Source organism: Vulpes lagopus, chromosome 7, assembly GCF_018345385.1.
Source record: "Vulpes lagopus strain Blue_001 chromosome 7, ASM1834538v1, whole genome shotgun sequence".
Taxonomy (NCBI): domain Eukaryota; kingdom Metazoa; phylum Chordata; class Mammalia; order Carnivora; family Canidae; genus Vulpes; species Vulpes lagopus.
Genome location: NC_054830.1, coordinates 103817678 through 103830727, shown reverse-complemented (window position 1 = coordinate 103830727; position 13050 = coordinate 103817678).

Below are 13050 nucleotides of genomic sequence, written 5' to 3'. Positions count from 1 at the left end.
AATTCTAAACTAACAATGCTCAATACTGTTGGGTGAGAGATATTATCAACATCTTTTGACAAGCTTGAGCAAAGGGGAAATTTTGCAAATATTTTCCTTTCAGCAAAAATCCAAGGACATTGATTGATTCTAGTCCCCAGATATGAATGTTCCTTTAGAGACTTAATCACAAACATTTCTAATGGCTACTGATTGCATGATTGCCTTTTGAGGTGTCTTCCGAGTCCATGAGCCTTTCCTTCTTTCCTAAGAACTAATTCACCACCAACAATGCCACCTATCCACTTAAAGTATCCTAAAGCCATGTTCACATTGAAGCCATGTTCCTTGACAGCAAAGGACTGGACCAAGGTTGATTAACTGATCAAATCTGAGCCAATTAAATTATCTTTTTGGGAACTGGAATTGGAAGACAAAAGGATTACAGATTGAAATTGAATGGCCAATGAATATTGAAAGATCAATAAGGTTAAAGGCAGAGTTCAGAAACAAAATCCACAAAATGCAACGGCTGTAGTCCAGAGTTTCCCTAGTTCTTCAACCTTCCAGAAGACCTGATTATTCTCCTTTATCTTGGATAACATAAGATAATCTGCTGTGGTGTACATGGAGATGTGTCATCTATAACCCTTTTCAAGAAAGGACCTGGTGCCCTAACTTCTGAGAATGCTGTCAGTTCCTGCAGGATTTGCCTGGGCTGCAAAGAGCGGTTTTATTCCAAAGTTTGCCCATATCTGTTTCTGATCACTGTGAAAGGGATAAGGTCTCAGACCCTTAGGTCCACTAAAAGAAAATTCAGATAGGCTCTATAGATTCCAAACTCCTCATGAGTTTTTCCAAGGTTTTGCCAGGTCTACCTCACACTTCAGCTTATCACTCTAACCATTCCTACTTCCACAGTTTTGGATCCCTAATAAATTTCCTATATGTCAAATTCAACTCTATCTGCTTCTGGGCAATCCAACCTGCAACACTCAGTGGATCACCTATAATTCCTTTTTTATTCTTAAACTAAATTGAGTTGATCTGTTGCTTGTAACCAAGAGTGTTAATTAAGAATTCAATATTCATATAGTAAGCAATAGAGATGGTCAGCAGGGATGTATGAGAACTTTGAGAACATCTCAACAACATGGATGCTAGAAGATTTTAAATTTTTCCCTTAGAATAGGAGATGATTTCTCAATTCAATTGAATCTGTATAATCTAATTGGAATTACATTAGCTTTTCTTTACAATCCCTTACTCTTTGGAAAACATTTTCACAAAGAATAATAACTATATTATTTTTATAAAGCTTTCATCTGTTACTGGTATGTAGAAAATGTTTAGTATATGTTTCTTTAATAAATGAATAAAATATGACCAATATTTCATTTAGCCAGACTGTTTTAACAGGAGAATGTCAATTATACTGATTTTTAGTGGTAACATTTGTATCAGCTATTTCACCATTCACTTCCCTGTTGCCACCTCTTACCCCCATTCTTTCCATTCTGGTCCTTTCCCCTGATTCACACGTTCACTACTCCTCTTCTCTCTTACTGTTTTTCTTTCACTACTAGCAACTTTGTTGCATACCAAACATATCCTTCATATCCTCAGTCTCCTAGTCTTCTTCCTGAATACTCCCTTTCCTTCACCCTTCCTTGGAGATGATGCCATGCCTCTTACAGCTCTCTCTACCCCTTACCTTATCTGTCAAGATAGAGGCATCTCTGATATGCAGCAAAGACATTCATGTTGGTTGACCTCATGTGATCTTTATTAATCATTAAGACATGTCATATCATGCTCAGAGTGACCAAGGCAAGATATTTAGAAAGATTCTAGTATTTGAAATTCTAGCTTTATATGCAAGGGATGTATATTAAAATTGTAAAAAAAAATCCTATGATTCAAAGATAATTCTGACAATGAAAAGAATATAAGAAGTTCCATGTATTCCAAGTGTGAAGGATTTTAACAAAGGAAATTAAGCTTATCAATCAAGGGAACACAGAAGAATAAAGGTCAGGAAGTAACAGAGAATATCTTGTACTGAAGCAGAAGATTCTCAACAGCTCGCCTAGAAGCCACTGCAGATCTTCAGAATATCTGAGACATATGGAACCAGAAAAGACCCCAAATAGCCAAGTAATGTTGAGAAAGAAAACCAAAGCTGGAGGCATTTCAATTCCAGAATTCAAGTTGTATCACAAATCTGTGATCATCAGGACAGTATGGTACTGCCACAAAACAGACACATAGATCAATGGAATAGAATAGAGAACCCAGAAATGGACCCTCAACTCCATGGTCAATGAATCTTTGACAAAGCAGGGAAGAATATCCAATGGAAAAAAGTTTCTTCAACAAATGGTGTTGGGAAAACTGGATGGCCACAGGCAAAATAATGAACCTGGACCATTTTCTTAACACCACACACAAAAATAAATCCAAAATGGATGAAAGACCTAAATGTGAGACAGGAATCCATCAAAATCCTAGAGGAGAACACAGGCAGCAACCTCTTTGACCTTGGTCACAGAAACTTTTTGTTAGATACATCTCCAAAGGTAAGGAAACAAAAGCAAAAATTAACCCTTGGGATTTTATCAGGATAAAAAGCTTTTGCACAGCAAAGGAAATAATCCACAAAATTTAAAGACAGCTTATGGAATGGGAGAAGATATTCACAAATGATGTACAAGATAAAGGGTTAGTACCCAAAACCTATAAGAATTAATCAAACTCAACACCCCAAAACCAAAAAAAAAAAAAAAACTAGTCAAGAAATAGACAAAAGACATGAACAGACATTTCTCCAAAGAAGACATACAAATGGCTAATGGACACATCAACATCACTCATTATCAGGGAAATAGAAATCAAAACCACAATGAGATACTGCCAGTCAGAATGACTAAAATTAATGATTCAGAAAACCACAGATGTTGGCAAGGATGTGGAGAAAGGAGAACCCTCTTATACTGTTGGGAATGCAAACTGGTAGAGCCACTCTGGAAAACTATGGAAGTTCCTCAAAAAGTAAAAAATAGAACTACGCTATGATCCAGCAATTTTACTATGAAGTATCTATCCAAAGCATACAAAAATAGTGACGTGATGGGGAACATGCACCCTAATGTTTATAGCAGCAGTGTCTATAATAGCCAAAATATGGGAAGATCCCAGATGTACATCAACAGATGAATGGATAAAGAAGTAGTATGTGTGTGTGTATATATATATATATATTCATTCAAAAAGAATGAAATCTTGCCATTTGTAACAACATCGATGGAACTAGAGGGTATTGTGCTAAGTGAAATAAGTCAGAGAAAGACAAATACCATATGATTTCACTCATCTGTGGAATTTGAGAAACAAAACAGATGAATATAGAGGAATAGAAAGAGAAATAAGATAAGATAAAATAAGGTAAAAGAGAGGGAAGAAAACCATAAGAGACTCTTAACTATAGAGAACAAACTGAGGGTTGCTGAAGGCAGGTGGGTAAGGGGATAGGGTAATTGGGTGATGGGCATTAAGGAGGGCACGTGATGTAATGAGCACTGAGTGTTATATTCAACTCATGAATTACTAAACTCTATTCCTGAAACTAATATTACACTATATGTTAACTATATTGAATTTAAATTTAAAAAAATTTAAAAGAAAGAGTATCTGAGAACATTGCTATGTAGTTTTCAAGAGTATTGGGTGGCTTTCAAGGATTAGCTGGATTTGCTTTAATCCCAGAAATTTGCCTAACGAATAGGCAGATTTGACTTCTTCTTTCTAACACCTTCCAACTCTTATATAAGTACTTCATATTGGCTGAATGGAACCTGTAACAATTAGGGGAAGGGAATTCCAGGAAATGTAGTTTATGGCTTCTCCACTGCAATGCAGTGGTGAATTAGAAGTAGTCAGTAATGGTGCCAAGTTGCCCGTTGAGAATGTTTCCCATTGGGCCTCTGGAAAACTGAATACTTTCACAAATAAAAGAGGCATCAATTTAGCTATAAATCACCCAGGCCAAAAGTTAAAGTTTTATTCCTTTCTTTAGTCAAATTACATAGCAAAAATGGATTTGGGACCCCAGAGAATAAAATCCACTCAAACAAACATCATACTGCCAGAATTAAACAATGTAGGCAATGCCAAGCATGAGAAAGAAAAAAAAAAATTATCCTAAAATATCCCTGTTCCCTTTTTAGAATTTTATATAGCACGTCCCACTCCTCAATCTTTCCACTATTTCTGAATTGCACTAAAACATTAATTAAATGAATGCAGCAATCAATCCTGGCAGGTTTTTCCCTAGGAGTAGAGTAGAACTTAATTTATTTCTACTTAATTACCTCATTTCAGCCTTGCCATGTTTATTAATAATGAATATCTGTTCCTTTAAAAATGCCATTGATCACCAATTTCCACTGCTGCTGAGGAGATTTGACATGACAAATGTCCAGGACTAGGTTCAGAGTTATTGTTTAACTTGATATACTTACAGCATAATCAATATGTTAGGTAATCCATAGTGCATATGTATCAAACAGGTTAGCAGTACAATACAACAGCATATTGTTTTCCCTTCTCTGGCACATTTTTTTGAACCCTGAAGTTGAACTTAACTTTCATGAACTTGCAAAACTCATGCATTTACATTCATTGTGTGATTTCCTCTTTCTGTTTCTTTCTGTAGATCCTTTTTCCATGCAGTGAATGCCAAGACTAATTGGCCCATTTTCAGTTTAGGAGAAATCACTCCAATTGATGTTTCTAGCCATTTTTTTTTTAACCATGTTAAATGGTTAGAAACAGGTGAAGTGAAAGGCATTTACTGCTTGCTGTGAGTGAGTGGTATAAACGGTATTGATCTGCTATGAAGGGCTTACAGTAGCGAAACACTCAGCACGTTATTTAAAGTGTGAATACCTATTGATGTATTTTTTAAACTTATATCCAAACATTTGTAATACAATTTTACTCTTTTGTTTGGCTCCTCCAACTCCTTTTTTATGTTTTACCACAAGCTTTACCCAGATCTGGTCTATGATGTTGTCTGGGTTCCATAATTAAAAGCTAAAGTGATAAGGAGAAAAAAAATAAAAGGAAAAGGAAAGGCTAAGGAACATGCACCTAAATTTATAATTAAGTCACAAGAAGTAAAGGAGACTCATTTCTTCAAAGCTGATACCAAAGAGCAAGGCCTAGGAAGACCTCCTTTTCACGGAGGACTGTTGCCCTCTGCCTCTTCCCCATTATAAAGTAGAAGTTTCCTTCTTTACAACAGTTTGTCTAGAAACCTTCAGAGACACAGCACATAGGTCACATGGATGTAAATGATAATTATCTCTGCTTGATAAAAGCTTTAATTGGTCAAGAGAGAAAACTGAGGTAGGAATCTCTCAGGATATAAGAATATTATTAATAAGAACAGATAGTAGAGAAAAGAGGGTGAGGTTGGTTGACCTGAGAAGACAACACATGAAAGGTGATTTTCCTGCTATTCTGTTAAGTCAGTAGGAAGTGAGGTAGAATGCAAATGCCGTATTCCTATTTAGATAAAAATCAACAACTACAGACACTATTATTTTAAGAGAAAACTCTCATAATAGCATCTAATGAATTTGGGAAACTAAGGCTGCTTTTCTAGGTAAACTATTTCTGAAATAATATAAAGGGTAGTTTATCTTGTTGTAAAACATAAAGAATGCAGAGTAAGTACCTTTTTCCAACTTCTACTCCTCATTTATGTGACATAACCTCTGCCACTCATTTCATATATAACCTTTTAGTTATGTTCTAAATTTCACATAAATGGATACTTTTTCATATTTCCTTGTGATTTGCTTTTCTTTCTTTGGATGTCTTGGAGATTTTTCTATGCTACACATATCATTTTTTTTAAGGCATTACCTAGTATTTCATAGGGTGAACATGACAATTTTGTTTCCTTTCTGATTAATGTCTAGGCTATTTGCAACATATTTTTGCCATTAAAAATGACTATTCAATTAATGTTTTGGATATGGATATCTGTTCTTATATGAGAATGTTTCTATGTGAGATACTCTTAGAGAACATCTGGATAAATGTTTTCATGTATTATAGATTGTGAAAGATGGTGCCAAATTTCTCCAAGTGGATATTAAATTCTTGCAGTACTATGAAAATATTGTGAGAGTGTTGTTCACACCAATCTCACTAACACAGGATAGTATCAATTTAAAAAAACTTTTCCTCACCTAAATGATATAAAATTTGATTGCTCTTTTAATTTGTTTTTCCCAATGAAGGAAATTTAATTTTTAAATATGGTTTTTAAATGGGCTTACTGATATTTAATTTTTAAATACATTTATTAGTCACTTATGCATCTTTTATCAAGAAATTCCTGGTCACATGTTTAGCACATTTTTCTGTTTTGTTGTATCTGATTTTCCTAAACGAAAGGACTGTATTTTCCAGATCACATTATGAATATTCCACATCTCTCTACTGATCTGAAATGTTACTTTTATTGTATTCTATTTCTTTTTTTTAAGATTTATTTATTTCTTCATGAAACATAGAGAGAGAGGCAGAGACACAGGTGGAGGGAGAAGCAGGCTCCCTGCAGGGAGCCCAATGTGGGACTTAATCCCAGGACCCCGGGATCACATCCTGAGCTGAAGGCAGGTGCCCAACCACTAAGCCACCCGGTGCCCGAATTCTATTGAATTTTTAAATGTTAGTTTTATATGCAGACACTTAAATAAATTCTTATTATTTTTCAGATAATTCTCTTAGATTTGCTAAGTAGAAACTTAGAGACTGGTTGGTTTCTTTGCAATATTTTTAACCCTATTATTTTTTTCTTACTGCATTGAGGAAGGCTTACAGGACTATATTCAGTAGGAGAGATGATAGCAACATCCTTACCTCTTTCTTGCCTTTTATTGAAATGGTCCTAATATTAACCATTAAGTAAGACATCTATTAGTTTCTGGTAGGTAGCACTTAATCTAGCCAGGGAACTTTCTTTTTATTCCTAGAAGGATGTTGTTTGCTTATTATCTGAAGTGCATATTAATTATTATTTGATCCTTTTCAACATACACTGAGATAATCACATAGATTTTCTTCTTTAAAAGATTAATGTGGTTTGTGGTGAAAAACAAATGCTTTTCTAATCCTGAGACATATTTGAAAGATTCATGACTTGATAATAAATGATTATTCTTTTAATATGTTACATTCAATTTGCTAATATTTATAGTTTTTGGATCTATGTTTATAATTGAGAATGATTTTTAGTTTGTGGATGTGTCTGTGTGTGTGCAAATGTTTATTTATTCTTGGTATGAAGGCAATGCTAACATTATTTGTGAAAATGTTCTTTTCACATATCTTGAAACGGTACTTCACAAAGTAACATATCAGTTATCCTTTTGTACATTTATTAACAGTACAAAATCCCTTGCATTTCCCCTGAAGATTGCAATTCAGTAAATCAGAAGTGAAATCCAGAAATATACATTTTACCAAAATTTTTAAAGAGTTTTCTTAGGTAATTTGGGAAATACAACTTTTGGAAATATTTAAAAAGCACAGATTATATATTTCTTAAAGTTTTGAGAATTTTCATCTATAGTTTCAGCCAGAGACATTGAAAATTGATACTTAGATCTTTTTCTCTCTCCAAACTCCAGCTATTTGGAACTTGTGGGAAAAATTTAAGGCATCAACCCATAAAGACAAATAGAAAGAGAAAGAAGATATAGCAACACAATTATGTAGCTATAAAGCAAGATGATGTGTGAGTGATAATTATCTTATCAGTCCTAAGAAAACTGAGTCCCAAGGTAACAATAGGGAAACCAGAGAAGCAAATTATATCACAGAAATTCTCCAAAGTTCAGAAATAAGCAGTACGTTAGTTAAATTAGTGAAAGTGCGAGACAGAGATGGCTTAACAAAGAAGTACTGATCAATGTCTATTCGAGAGGTAATTAAAACCTCAGATCTTTTCCCCAATTTTAAGTAAAAAAGTGACTATTCTCCCTTTATCCACACATAAGATGGGAAATCTATTCCCTGGAGAGAGGAAAGCAGAGATCATTGGACAAAAAGACTCACCAAAGTTGAGGATAAGAGCTATGTACTAAAAACAGGAGACTATATATATATGTTTGTATAATAAATATTAAGAACAACCAACCATTTTGCCCACTTGATATTCAGTGACTCCCAGGATATGTATTGAAAGTTTCAGTTGCTGGGGAATCTGACTAAAGCAAGAGAAAACACTTGAAGTATAAACCTCAGAAGTTCTCTTATAAAGCAGTATAGCCTAATAGGCTTCCCACTCCTGCCCTCCTCCAATCTACTTAACACAGTGCTTTCTGATCAATATTTCCATATATCAATGCTCACATGATGCTCTTGCTCAAAACACTCAGTGGCTGACCATTGCCCACAGACTAGGGTACAAAATTTTTAGGTGTTTAAGGCATTCTGCACATGACCTTAACTTGTTTATCCAAACTTACTCTCACTCCTCCTCAGTGTAAGCCCATCACTCAAGCCAAATTATCTTAATGCTTCTAAGTTAGTTAATGGCCCCATGGTTCCATTTCCTCAATGTGGACCACAATAACTTATCTTATTGGGTTATTGTGAATTAGGTGAGTTAATAAATTATAAGATGCTTAGGACAATGCCCGGCACATGGAAAGGACCTGTAATGGGATGGATGGTGGTCCCTGAGAAGATGTGCCCATGTCCTAATTCCTAGCAGCTGTGAATGTTACCTTATTTGGAAAAGGGATCCCTTGAAGATATAATCAAGGATCTTGAGATGAAAAGATCATCCTGGATTATCTTGGTAGGCCTGAATCCAGTGACAAGTATACTAATAAGAAACACATGGGGTGACTAGACAAAACAAAAGGTCATGTGAGGGTGGAGACAGATTGCTTTGAGAGATAAGTAGGCCTAGACTGCAGAGCTGGCCACAGAAACAGAGAGGATTACTTAATAGCTCATCCTTCTTTTCATCCCAACATATGGAGCCAGACTCCCTTTTCCATTAGACATAGCTCTGCCATCTTCCTAGGTGCCATTCCAAGAGGTAATTGAGGGAAAAGACAATCTCCATTCGCCCCAGTTTAGCAGACACTGGTTTTTCCATCGAAGGATTGCTATTAAACTGGAAGGCACCAGAGCTGCACCTAGAAATGCAATCCCCATAATTTTGATTGTGCTCACTTTTAAGACAATGGCACTTTGAGAACTAAAGCATATCTCTCTTGAGGTTAAGAGATGGTCAACTTTGACCTTTTGATGGAAGAAGTCTTAAAGCCAACATAAAGCATAAATAAAGTCATTAACAAGGACTCATGGGAATGGTCATTGATGCAGCTACCATGAAGCTAGATCTTTGCTCTCTTCCTCCAGATTCAGCAGACTGGGTAGTCTTACATCTTCTCTACTTTTGTTGGTGACTATTGCTGCTCCTGTACAATCTGAATATCAAAGACTCCCTTACTCAAAAATAAATAAATAAATAAATAAATAAATAAATAAATAAATAAATAAAATCAGGATAGTCAGAGGCTGCTGGGTGGTGCTGTCAGTTAAGTGGTGAGCTCTTGGTTTTGGCTCAGCTCCAATCTCAGGGTCCTAGGATTGAACTTCACATGGGGCTCCATGCTCAGTGCAGAGTCTACTTCAGGACTCTCTCTCTCTCCCTCTATCACCACTTGTGTGTTCTCTCTCTAAATTAAATAAATCTTATAAATAAATAAATAAATCTTATAAATAAATAAATAAATAAATAAATAAATCAGATCACCCCACGTTGAAGACCATAGTCACTCAAAGCTTCTTACATGTAGAAATATATATTTATTTATTTATCTATCTATCTATTTATTTATTTATTTATTTATTTATTTGGGGGGGGTGGGGAAGAAGGAGAGAAGCTCAAGCAAACTCTTAACCAACTCCCACTCAGGGTTTAATCTCATGACCCTTAGATCCTGACCTGAGCCAAAATCAAGAGTCAGCTGCTTAATCAACTGAACCACCCAGGTGCTCTCAGAAATCTTTTTAATGTCAACTCTTAAATATGAGCAGTAAGTTAGTGATCACCAGATATCTCAGGAAAACTTTTAGTATGAACAAAAGGAGCCCTAATAAGCAAAGAGAAAAAAAAACTAAACAAACACAGATTGTGCAAGGAGAACAAATATAAAAATAAAATAAAGCAAATAAACAACTGCTAATAATAGTTTTTAAAAGATAAGGAAAGTAAATGTAAACATTAGAAAAACCAAAAGGATGCAATGAATGTGTCATCCTCAAAAATATGAAAAGAAGTACTTGGAAATTAAAAATAAAGAAATGAGAAAAACAATAGAGGAGTTAGAAGTTAAAGTGAAGAAAACTATCTCCCAGAAACTAAAACGGAAAGACAAGAGATGGGCAGTTAGAGAAACTGCCTAGGAGATCCAATTTGAATATTAAGAAATGCAAGAAAGAAAGAACAGAGAACAAGAAGGGAAGAAATCAAAGAAAAGATTCAATAAAACTGAATCAAAGACATGAATAAATTTCCAGATTGAAAGACACCATATCATGACCTTTGACAACACTGGAGATGAAGAAAACATTGTACAAGTCTAGAGAGAGAGAGAGAGAAGAAAAAGGAGGAGAAGAGTCAGGAATGGGAGAGGCAGAAAAGGGGAGGAAAGGAGAAGCAATGAGATTTCATCTAAAATGAATGAAAATGAGAATTAGTTTTGGACTTCTCAAAATCCACTCTAAGAGAAGCCAGGAGACAATGGAGAAATCCATTTATGGTTCTGAAGGGCAATGATTTTTAAAATCAGACATGGTAGCTTGAGGGCTTGAATATGTTTGAGAAGTTTGGTGTTTCATGTTTTTCATTGGTTTGTTTTTATACTTTCCTTGGTTTTTGTATGTTCAATAGTTTCATTAAAACCGTTATCATTGTTTTAATGTGTTGTTTCCCTTCTTTGTTTTTAATGCTTCCTATGGACTTTGGAGTGAGATATGCCTGGTTTGCATACTGATCCTATTGGCTGTGGATCTTGGACGAATTTTTGAACTTCCCCAAGCTTCTCTTTTCTGCTCTGTTAAATGGAAATACTACTCAGGAATCTAAATTTTATTACACATATTTATAACAAGTCAATCACCAGTTTAGTGAGCCCAACATCTATTTGTAGTTTATCTTATTTATTATTTATTTATTTATTTATTTATTTATTTATTCATTCATTCATTCATTTATTTATTATTTATTTATTTATTTTACTATTATTTTTTACATATTTTTTTAATTGGACTTCAGTTTGCCAACATATAGCATAACACCCAATGTTCATCCCATCAAGTGCCTCCCTCAGTGCCCATCACCCAGTCACCCCCACCCCCCGCCCACCTCCCTTTCCACCACCCCTAGTTCGTTTCCCAGAGTTAGGAGTCTCTCATGTTCTGTCTCCATTTCTGATATTTCCCACTCATTTTTTCTCCTTTCCCCTTCATTCCCTTTCACTATTTTTTATATTCCCCAAATGAATGAGGCCATATAATGTTTGTCCTTCTCCGATTGACTTATTTCACTCAGCATAATACCCTCCAGTTCCATCCATGTCAAGCAAATGGTGGGTATTTGTCATTTCTAATGGCTGAGTAATATTCCATTGTATATATAGACCACATCTTCTTTATCCATTCATCTTTCTATGGACACCGAGGCTCCTTCCACAGTTTGGCTATTGTGGACATTGCTGCTATAAACATCGGGGTGCAGGTGTCCCGGTGTTTCACTGCATCTGTATCTTTGGGGTAAATCCCCAGCAGTGCAATTGTTGGGTCGTAGGGCAGATATTCAACATAGTACTAGAAGTCCTAGCCTTAGCAATCAGGCAACAAAAAAATAAAAGGCATTCAAATTGGCAAAGAAGAAGTCAAACTCTCCCTCTTTGCAGATGACATGATACTGTACATAAAGAACCCAAAAGACTCCACCCCAAGATTGCTAGAACTCATACAGCAATTTGGCAGTGGGACAGGATACAAAATCAATGCCCAGAAGTCAGTGGTATTTCTATACACTAACATTGAGACTGAAGAAAGAGAAATTAAGGAGTCAATCCTATTTGCAATTGCACACAAAAGCATAAGATACCTAGGAATAAACCTAACCAAAGAGGTAAAGAATCTATACCCTAAAAACTACAGAACACTTCTGAAGGAAATTGAGGAAGACACAAAGAGATGGAAAAATATTCCATGATCATGGATTGGAAGAATTAATATTGTGAAAATGTCAGTGCTTCCCAGGGCAATTTACACGTTTAATGCAATCCCTATCAAAATACCATGGACTTTCTTCAGAGAGTTGGAATTATACTTTCATTTTTTTAAAGATTTTATTTGTTGATGAGAGACACACACACACACAGAGGCAGAGACATAGGCAGAGGGTGAAGCAGGCTCCGTGCAGGGAACCCAATGAGGAACTCGATCTCAGGACTCGATCATGACCTGAGCCGAAGGCAGATGCTCAATCACTGAGGCACCCAGGCATCCTTATTTTATTATTTTTTTTAAGATTTTACTTATTTATTTGACAGAAAGAGAGAGAGCAAGTGCACGAGCAGGGGAAGGAACAGAAGGAGAGGTAAAAGCAGGCTCCCCACTGAGCAAGAAGCCTGATGTGGGGCTGGATCCCAAGATCCTAGGATCATGAGCTGAGCAGAAAGTAGACCTTTAACCAGCTGAGCCACCCAGCCACCCCCCTCCCCATTTATATTTTAAAACTCCACTCAAGTGTAACTTATTCCAGGAAGCAATGCTAGTGAAAACTCAGTGACACACATGTGATTCATGTGTGAACAGGCAGCATGTCAGCCAGAGCCCCGACATCATGCCTGGCTCATGTCTGTGTTCCATACATATAAACTACTAGTATTATTGGTATTTTAAAGATTATATTGCATATACAGTTTTATATCTTGCCTTATTTTTACCTAAAGACTCAAA